A 10576-nucleotide genomic window follows, 5' to 3' on the forward strand; every position below is an offset into this window, starting at 1 on the left:
TCTGATGTATTTAATGTGACACCCAAATCTTTATTTTTTATTTTTAGTTTTTTCCCTTCCATTTTCAGCTGTTTTCTTTCATGCCTGGATATTGGGAGGGTATTTGTCTTGCCTTTCCTGTCAGCCTTAACTTAAAAGAGGAAATACATATGGAGAAGTAAAGTTGACTGTTTAAAGTTAAATTTAGTAAATGCTGGACTTAGAGAAGCAGCATTATACCCGAAGCTTTGTACAGTCGAAATAGAAAAGCAATGAGCTTTACGGTAGCAAAGCACTTAGATAAATTGAGCTTTATCAAAGCACTTTAGTTAATGTGGAGATTCTCATTGTTTTTGAGGTGTAGTATGCAAATTACAAAATATATATAGATATATATTGACATATTGAATTTTTAAAGCTAAGCACCACCAGATATTTATTAGTTCAAGATATATATAAATGGTGTGTTATCAAAGCACAAGTCTAAACCAAAGCCTCTCTATATGTAGATTTATATTACATAACGGAAGCAGTCTATTGCAGGCATTGCCTCTCATTTTTACTCAATCGCTCCCTGTGATGATGAAAGTAAGAGTAATTTATATTGCCAGCAGCAATTGTTTTTACAGTTTTGCTACACAGTTCTTTTCCAGAGTTATTTGGTCAAGTATTATACCAACCAAATAATGTCCTAGTTTAAATTGTGCATACTGTATTTTTGTGATTGATAAAAGTAATACCTGACTATTTTCAAACTTAAACATTTTCTTGATGTGTATTGTAATAAATACTTTTTGTAAATATAGAAAACGCAATTGGAATTTCTGCCTCAGGCTCAGATCTGCACCTCTGCAGCTAGTTTAGATTAGTTTTATTGATCTCGTTATTGGTTTTGTTTGGGCGTAATTGCCTACATTGTATTTTGTACTTAGCTTTTTATTAATAAAGAAATTTAAGTAGGTAGAATTGTATTAATAGACCCAAAATAACAGAGTTCATATTTCAATTGTATTTGATGTCTTTATCCACTTTTGGTACAAAAATCTTAAACTTCAGGCTGATGTAAGATACCTAATGTAATGGAAGCAGGAAAAACACCATGATTCTAAGAATACCTACATCTTTGTTTAAACTGATGTACTATACATGGTAAAGTATTTTTGACAGGACTGATAGTTGGTATCTGGTTGCAGGCATAGATTTAACTAGCTCTCTAATACTAAAAAAAAAGTTTGAACAATCCAAGAAATACATGATCACAGATGGCGATAAGGATAAACTGAATGAATCAGCCATTTAATCTAGGATCAGATACCATATGCTAAGGTGTCAGAACTAGAAGAAAATAAGATAGGCCTACGTATCTCATTCGAAGGGATTACATGAAATAGATTGGATTGTTAACCCTTTTACCCCCAGGCTATTTGGAAATTTCCAACCCTTAACCCCCAGGGAGTTATTTTTTTTCCCAGCACATTTTGCAGTATATTTTTTTTTCAAATTGCTCTAACAGCCTTAATTTTTGTCATAGAGAGGTCAGGTTGGTCTCATTCTCTTGGAAAATGCCTGAACTTTCTCAAAAAAATTATCAAAAATATGAAAAAAAAATTTTTTATAGCATTTTTTTGCAAGGACGTACCAGTACGTCCATGGGGGTAAAGGGATGGCTTTTGTGAAACGTACCAGTACGTCCTTTGGGGGTAAAAGGGTTAACGTAAGATTTGCCATGCTTGGGCCAAATTCCTAATCGTCAATCCAAATTATTATAATGGAGTAGACCCTAAGTAGTTAAGAATATGGTGACAACTGCAAAAGAGAACAAGATGGGCAGTACTCCCTCAAGTGGAGAAAAGTTGAATGACCTTGATTAAATTTTGTTTACCCTTATTACTGCGTAAAGTTATTCTAAAAAGATGTAAAGTACCAGCTTCTGAGAGCCATTGAGCATATGAACATTAGGATAAAATGCCTTAATGTAAGACCAGCCCATTGTTATAATAATGATTGTGGCTCAATGTAAGACCAGCCCATTGTTATAATAATGATAGTGGCTCAATGTAAGACCAGCCCATTATTATAATAATGATAGTGGCTCAATGTAAGACCAGCCCATTGTTATAATAATGATAGTGGCTCAATGTAAGACCAGCCCATTGTTATAATAATGATAGTGGCTCAATGTAAGACCAGCCCATTATTATAATAATGATAGTGGCTCAATGTAAGACCAGCCCATTGTTATAATAATGATAGTGGCTCAATGTAAGACCAGCCCATTATTATAATAATGATAGTGGCTCAATGTAAGACCAGCCCATTATTATAATAATGATAGTGGCTCAATGTAAGACCAGCCCATTGTTATAATAATGATAGTGGCTCAGGGAAATTTGATGGAATATATTCTCCAGCCATCCCTATTGTATGATATTAAACGACAGGTGGCAATAAATATCCCACCTATGAGTTAATCATTAAGCATTGGTATTTTATGTTTGACCTATGAAATAAAGAAAACATTTAAAAGTAGTAGAATATGTACAGAGTAATCTAGTGGAAGGTTAAAAAAGTACATTTATTTAAGGCAAATGCATCTGGGGAATAAAAATGGAATGTTTTGTAAATTTGTTGATTGAAACCATAACTTTTGAATTATTTTACTTAATTATATTCGTGTGATGTTCCCATCAATTAAATTTGTTGGATTTTGTTAAGCAAGACAAGCACTTAAAATTTTCATCTTTTATTTATGTTGTCTAAACTCCAAATATAAGGAATAAGTTGTTTATATATGTCATGATTTGTATATCATTTGTAGGTTTTCAGGAGCTTGAGATAAATATTCATATTTACATAAGTTTTCTATGTTTAATGTCAACTGATTTCTAGTTGGTCGGGTGTTCTCATCTGTCAGGGTTTATCTTGTGGAAAGAGGCTTAATTGTGATATCACCTCCTGGGGTAAGTCGATGTACTGTCACTTAATGACTTATAGACTAAGTGTATATACATATAATCAGCACCCAAGACCCCTCTCTGCCTAAGCAAGTACCAGCCGATGAATTGGCAGGTAGGACGCCCTCAGACCCTCCCTTAATACATCCTTAACTCACAAGAAAAGTAAAGTTGCAGCCACTATTGAAAAGTATCATTCCATGAGCACAAGGAAAACCCAGGACCCATATATTATGAGTCTTTGGTGTTTTCCAAGAGGCTACCATGATGGCAACACTTATGCTTAACCTGAGTAAGGGTGTCATTCTAATCTGCCTAAGGGAAATAGCAGTATGGGCTAAGCAGAAAAATGCCGTCAAAAATAGTTTTAATTTATATTGGCCTTTCTAGCCCTAACACTGGTTTATGTGCCCTGAACTTGTCTACAAATTTAATTTCAGTCATTGGCCTGGCCTATATACAGTATACAGTAAATATAAAACCAGTAATTCAATCATGATTATTTTCTTATCTAAATTTGGATAAACTCTAAATGTGAAAAAAAAAAATGCTCATACTTCCATTCACATCTTTCAGTTACGGTTGTGTATGGACATCTTTTGTATTATACTGAAAAACATCGTCAGAAATACTGTTAAAAAGTAGTCACTTAATTGTAAAATGTTTTTTTTGGGCTCAAGCCATGGCGTCCTGATGGGAAGGTTCCTGTTTGGTAGCTTCCTTGGGTATAAGACTACTAAGATATTCCCAGAGAATTTAACCACAGGTTATCACAGAATTCTAACTTCTGGAGCGAGTATCTCAAAGGTTTCCCTTTAAGACATCGTAATACAACAGGGGACACGCATGTCTGGTCGTGCCACATAGCTATCTCCACCCCGAACAGAGTTAACGCTTCGGTGTGTAAGGGCTGAGAATAGCTGGGAGCCGTTCCACAGCTAATCTCACTCGTGGCTACTACTGATACTCGAGACGTAAACAAACGGACGCCATTGCTCTAATGACGTCACGCGCGTCTTTATCCTTTGTTTAGTAGCTGCCCTACTGAGACGGATTTTCCCTTGTGTGAACTTTATCGTTTTGCATCTTCGCTATGTCGTTACCTTCAGCCTCGCCTTCTTCTGGAAAGTTGAGTACAAGGTTCCAGTATTGTTTAATTAAGCTCTGGCCGTAAAGTAAATATTATTTTGCGAAATAATTGATGTTTTGTGGCAGAGCTGTGCCTCTACCGGACCCGCCATTTTATGGCGTCGTTGTTGTTTTGCATGTCTTATTTAGTTAGCCACAACAACGCTTCCGGCCTTATATACTAATCGAATACATTAGTTTATTTAGTCTTCATAGCTAGGAACTTTTATATCGTGTTTAGACGCTTTTTATCGGTCATCGATTGACCTCATACCAGTCGGCTTCTATAGCCCCCAGGCCAGGAGCCTATATACAAGTGTTCATGCATGATTTATCAGTGATCCTAGACTAAGTTATGAAGATAGTGGCATTATTATTTTACAATACTTTTGACTAGTGATGCAAATGTTTTCGCCTTCAGGGACCATATAGGGGATAGGCTAGTCAGTGATTCTTACTAGCCTAACCTAACCTTAGGACCCCTATATGCTTCCTTCATCCCCTGCCTTGGCATTCCCTCTAATTAGCCTTGATCCCTTTTCTGAGTAAAGGGATTCATTGTCTAATAGAGTATTATATCGCCTCTCAGTCCTCCCTAAAGGAATGAACCCCCTTTAGGATTGCGTCTGAGAGTGAGGTTAGGCTAGCCTACCTCTATGGCTAGGATAGTCTGCGACTTTCCTGCGATAGCGATACGTCTTCTTCCTTGCCTAGTTCAGGACTTTTAGCCCTGATCTAGGTCGGGTTAGGAAGGTTTCTCTGTTCCATGCTGAAACTGTACTCTTGCACCGTTTTAGCCGATCAGCCTAATCTTAGGTTAGGGAGTGTCCTCCCTTCCCTTTGTGGCCGCTCTGGTACAGAAACCCTTCCTGGGAAGACCCCTCTCTTCTCCCTCCCCACCTATCTCTTGTATAGCCTAGCCTATGCTTAGGTTAGTTTATACTCATCTGTCCCCTGTCCTACAACTCCTCCTTAGGGTGGATGAGTAGGGCTACCCGAGCTTCCTTGTGCAGTCCGCTCTGGTACATATACCTTCATAGTGTCCTATAAGGTTAGTTCCTAGTGTAGCTCTGCATAAGGGAGTCTCCCCCCCCCCCCCATCTTGGGTGTTCCCTAGTCCTCCCTTGGGCTACCTGCTCCCGGTCCCTAGTGACCCCTGCATATGGATGATAGAGCCTGTCTCTATCATGGGTACACCCCCTCAGGGAGGGGGAGGGATGTCTGGAACCCTGAAGGTACTTCCTGCATCCTTCCCCCCCTCCCCCTGTCTCTCTATCTATCCGGGTGCCGGTCTCTTGCCGCCTCTTATGCCGGCAATACCTGCCTCTTGGTGACTTCCCTACCCTTGCCGCCAGCCCCCCGTGTTCCGAGGGACTGCCGGCTGCCGCCGGCTACTACCGGCGGCTCTCCTACTCCTATCTAATCGTCCGCTTGCCGGTCGATCTCCGGAGTGCCGGCATATACTGCCGGCAACCCGATACTACCTGTACCATCCTTACCCCAGTCACCAATCCGGCATCCTCCGGCTGCCGGAGCCGCCGCTCCCTGCCGGCGTGCCGCCGTTGTGCCGGCGGCCGCCATCCTGGTATCTAACTGACTTTTGAAAATTGTCTGTTCTAATGCCAGAATCTATGCTGGAGCGAGCTCCGGCGTGCCGGCGGCTTGCCGGATACCCCGGAGGCGTCAAGAATACTTGCACCCCCTCTCTGTAGCTATCATAAGACTAAGATAGCCCTACCTGGCAAATAGATAAGCTGCTTTGCTTCTAAGATCAGTACCTAGTACTGCTCTATTAGTGATCATGCTGTCTCTTTGCATTCTTCTATTTCCAGCATGCTATGTGCATCTTAGCACGGCTGGTTGCCAGAAGCAGTTACCCTTAATGAGACCTTCTGGCTCTTATCTGGGAACCGAATGAATTCGATCCCAACCTTGTCCTTGGCTTTCCATGGAGTTCCAATATAATGGGAATCCTAGGAAACTATATCCAATGATCTCGGTCATTTGGATTATCCCAGGACCAAGCCTATGGTAACCAGCCGGGCGAGATGCATGGAGCGTGTTCTCCTTTACTGTTTCACTCTCTATGCATCACACCTTCTATAAGTTAAAATTAATGATTAATATTAACTTAATTTAAGAGCCATTCCTATGACTCCCCCATACTCATTTTCTCTTTCTTCCACAGGAGGAGCAGATGAAGTGCGATTTCGCATACTGTGCCGTGAAACGCTCCCAGTTTTACGGACATACGGCGTGCAGGACTCACGCCCCTTGCTCAGACAAGAAAGGGGATTGGAAGTTCTGGAATCCACTGGATTGTACGGTCTGCCAGGCCTACCTAGTTGAGGCCTTCCATAACCCTCCCTCAGCGGAGGTTAGAGACATTGCTCGTGAGAAACTGCGCAAGTGGGTGCGTGGTTTTCAGAGGAATGCCACTGGACCGTACCTGGCCACCGAAGAACTGAGGTCCCTGCTGTTCCCTAAGGCCTCCCCTGATTCAGTGGTTCCAAAGGAAGCAATCCCCACTGTCCAAATTACGGTGGAACCTGATGTGGTCATGGCTCAGTCCATGCACGAGTGTCGCCTAGATTCCGAAGAGGATGAACAGATCTCTGACGTCTCGGAAGACACGGAGAAGACGCTTATGGCTCAAGGAGCCGAAGAGGACGAAGACAAGGTGGAATACACCGAGTCGGAGATTGGAGCTACTCCCTCGTCCATCCCTCCGCCTACTCCTACACCGACGGATGTGTCCATTCCGTCTACCTCCTCGACCCCGGATCCTTCTTCTTCTACACAAGAACTGATCCGACTGATTAGAGCTGTCATGGACGACAGACTGAAGGAGAACCAGGAGTCCATCAGGTCTATGATTGGATCCAGAGAACCGAAGAAGATCTCGGTTAAGGATCTCCCAGCTTGCTCTCATGCCAACCCGTGGAGGTATGCAGAGCATATGGTTATTGCGACCGGCAGGATCTTTGTTAGTGACAAAATCGGCACGGTCCCGTTGGAAGATGTGGAATTCTTCCCAAGCTTCGAGGCCTACCCGGACTGTTACGTCCGGCTTCGTTCTGAACCTGCCTCGAAGGAGGAGACCGAACCTAAGGAAGAGATAGTGTTCGATCTCGCAAAGGCCCAGGCTATGCTAGCCTCCGCATTTAAGAGCAGGGGCTTTACCTGCTCTAAGCTTCCTGCCTTGAGCAAGAAGCATCCTACTTATGTCGCTCCCGACACTGCGATTCTTCCATTTTTGGAAAAGGCCTTGGCTGCATGCCTTAAGGCGGCGGAAGAAGGGAAACCCTGCCCTGCACTGGAGGAGTGCAGACCCTTCTCCATCGTAACGCCCCATGACACTAGACAATGGAAAGATGTCCAACATACTTTCGTTGTGGGTAGGCTCGATCCTGACGTTGCCGGACGTCAGTTTAATGAAGACCTCCCTAAGCTCAATGATCACCTCCTTCGCCGGGAACAAGACACGAAGGAGAGGCTTGCAGCGTCTCTTTCTCATCAAGTCCAACTTGAAGTTATGGCCTGTGACACAGCAGTACCCGATCACTACATGGTACTGGCCAAATCCCACTTACTCACGGTAATGAAGGACTTGTACCATTTCATAAAGGCTCGTAGAGCCTGTCGTGAATTCGTGTTTGTCGGTGCCACCGTGAAACACGAACCCCGGAGGCTGATTTCCTCCAACATCTGGGGAAAGCACCTGTTTCCTTCGGACCTTGTCAAGGAAATAACGGACAGAGCCGCCACGGAGAATAGGAACCTTCTCCACAAGTGGGGCATGTCCAGGAAAAGGAAAACCTCTCAGGACGATGGACCTCAGCCTAAGAGGAAACCTCAGAAACCGAAACCCCAGCAACGTCAACAAAGACGTCAGTTTCCGGGACCCGCTACCTCCCAAGTGGTTGCCCAACCACAACAGACCTTTCAATTGGTCCCCCAACCGGTGTTGTCACAGTCACCGGTCTTCACCCCTGCCTTTGAGCAGCCATCCACTACCTTTCATGCCAGAGGTAGAGGCTCGTCCAGGGGTGCAAGCAGAGACGCCTCTCGTCGTCCCTCCAGAGGTAGAGGAGGAAAGGGAGCTAGCGGCCGAGGCAAACAAGTCCTCGGGACACCAGAAGCAATGAAGTGCTTCCGGTGGGAGGAAGACTCCGCCAATTCCAGGATCGTTGGACCTTCGATCCTTGGGCACACAGCATCATCAAGAACGGTCTAGGCTGGAGTTGGGTGCAACCACCCCCAATCTTCCAGCGGTTCTTCCAACAATCGACCCCCATTCTGGAAGAATATGTTCTAGACCTCTTGAACAAGAAGGTGATAAGGAAGGTAAAGTCCACCAGGTTCCAAGGGAGACTGTTTTGCGTTCCCAAGAAGGACTCAGACAAGCTCAGAGTCATTCTGGACTTATCCCCCCTCAACAAGTTCATAGAGAACAACAAATTCAAGATGCTGACGCTTCAACAAATAAGGACCCTTCTGCCTCAAGGTTCCTACACGGTCTCTATAGACCTGGCGGATGCCTATTGGCACATTCCAATGAACCATCACGCTTCCTCCTACCTAGGATTTCGACTCCAAAGGAAAAGCTACGCCTTCCGGGCCATGCCATTCGGCCTCAATGTGGCCCCTCGGATCTTCACGAAGCTGGCAGACGCCATAGTACAACAGCTCCGCCTAAGAAACGTCCAGGTGATGGCCTACCTCGACGACTGGCTAGTCTGGGCTCCATCGCCCGAAGAGTGTACAAAGTCTTGCGACGAAGTTACCCAGTACCTAGAACACCTGGGGATTCAAGATCAACGAGAAGAAATCTCGCCTCTCTCCGGCTCAGAAGTTTCAGTGGTTGGGAATCCACTGGAATCTTCAGTCACACCGCCTTTCCATCCCCCAGAAGAAAAGGAAGGAAATAGCAGGGTCTGTCAAGCGACTACTGAAATCCAAACGCATTTCAAGACGACAGCAGGAACGAGTTCTAGGCTCTCTACAATTCGCCTCAGTGACAAACCCAGTGCTTCGTGCACAGCTAAAGGATGCCGCGGGAGTCTGGAGACGATCGGCATCCATCGCTCGAAGAGACCTCAAGAGACGGCTTCCAAACAGACTTCGACGCCTCCTAAAGCCGTGGTCGGAAGCAATGGCCCTGAAAAGGTCCATTCCTCTCCAACACCCTCCTCCTTCACTCAACATCCACACGGATGCCTCACTGGAGGGCTGGGGAGGTCACTCCCACCTGAAACAAGCTCAAGGGACCTGGTCTCCACTATTCAAGACGTTCCACATAAACATCTTGGAGGCCATGGCGGTCCTTCTTACTCTGAAGAAGCTATCCCCGCCGCCCTCGATCCACATCCGTCTAACCCTAGACAACTCGGTGGTAGTTCGTTGTCTCAATCGCCAAGGCTCAAGATCGCCCCAGATAAATCAGGTGCTTCTCCCAATCTTCCGTCTGGCGGAGAAGAAGAAGTGGCACCTGTCTGCAGTTCACCTACAAGGATTCCGCAACGTGACAGCGGATGCTCTATCTCGGACAAACCCGATAGAGTCGGAATGGTCTCTAGACGCAAGATCATTCTCCTTCATCTCTCATCAAGTCCCAGAACTTCAGATAGATCTCTTTGCAACGAGCGACAACAATCAACTTCCTCTGTACGTAGCCCCGTACGAGGACCCCAAGGCAGAAGCGGTGGACGCCATGTCACTGGACTGGAACAGATGGTCCAAGATATACCTGTTCCCTCCCACCAACCTTCTGTTGAAAGTCCTCTCCAAACTGAGAACCTTCAAAGGGACAGCGGCCCTAGTGGCTCCCAAGTGGCCCCGGAGCAACTGGTACCCCCTGGTCCTGGAGCTGCAGCCCAAGCTGATCCCTCTCCCGGGCCCAGTTCTCTCTCAACAAGTACAGAAGTCGACTGTCTTCGCTTCATCATCGAAAATCAAGGACCTTCATCTCATGATTTTCTCTCCCTTGCCGCAAAGAAGAGGTTTGGGATCTCGAAGAAAAGTCTAGACTTCCTAGAGGAATACAAGACCGTATCCACGAGACGGCAATATGAATCATCCTGGAAGAAATGGGTCTCCTTTGTTAAAGCAAAAAATCCTAAAGAAATCACCATTGATTTCTGCATGTCCTTCTTCATTCACCTTCATGGACAAGGATTAGCAGCCAATACGATTTCGACCTGCAAATCGGCTTTGACTAGACCAATTCTATACGCTTTCCAAATTGATCTGTCCAGCGACATCTTTAACAAACTGCCGAAAGCATGTGCTCGCCTACGCCCAGCACCCCCTCCGAAACCGATCTCCTGGTCACTAGACAAGGTGCTCCATTTCGCCTCCAACTTGGACAACGATTCATGCCCCCTCAAGGATCTGACTCAGAAAGTTATATTTTTATTTGCTCTCGCCTCGGGAGCTCGAGTCAGCGAAATAGTGGCATTATCAAGAGAAGAGGGACACATCCTGTTTGCTGATTCAGGAGAAGTGACCCTCTC

Source organism: Palaemon carinicauda, chromosome 13 (genome assembly GCF_036898095.1).
Source record: "Palaemon carinicauda isolate YSFRI2023 chromosome 13, ASM3689809v2, whole genome shotgun sequence".
Lineage (NCBI taxonomy): Eukaryota > Metazoa > Arthropoda > Malacostraca > Decapoda > Palaemonidae > Palaemon > Palaemon carinicauda.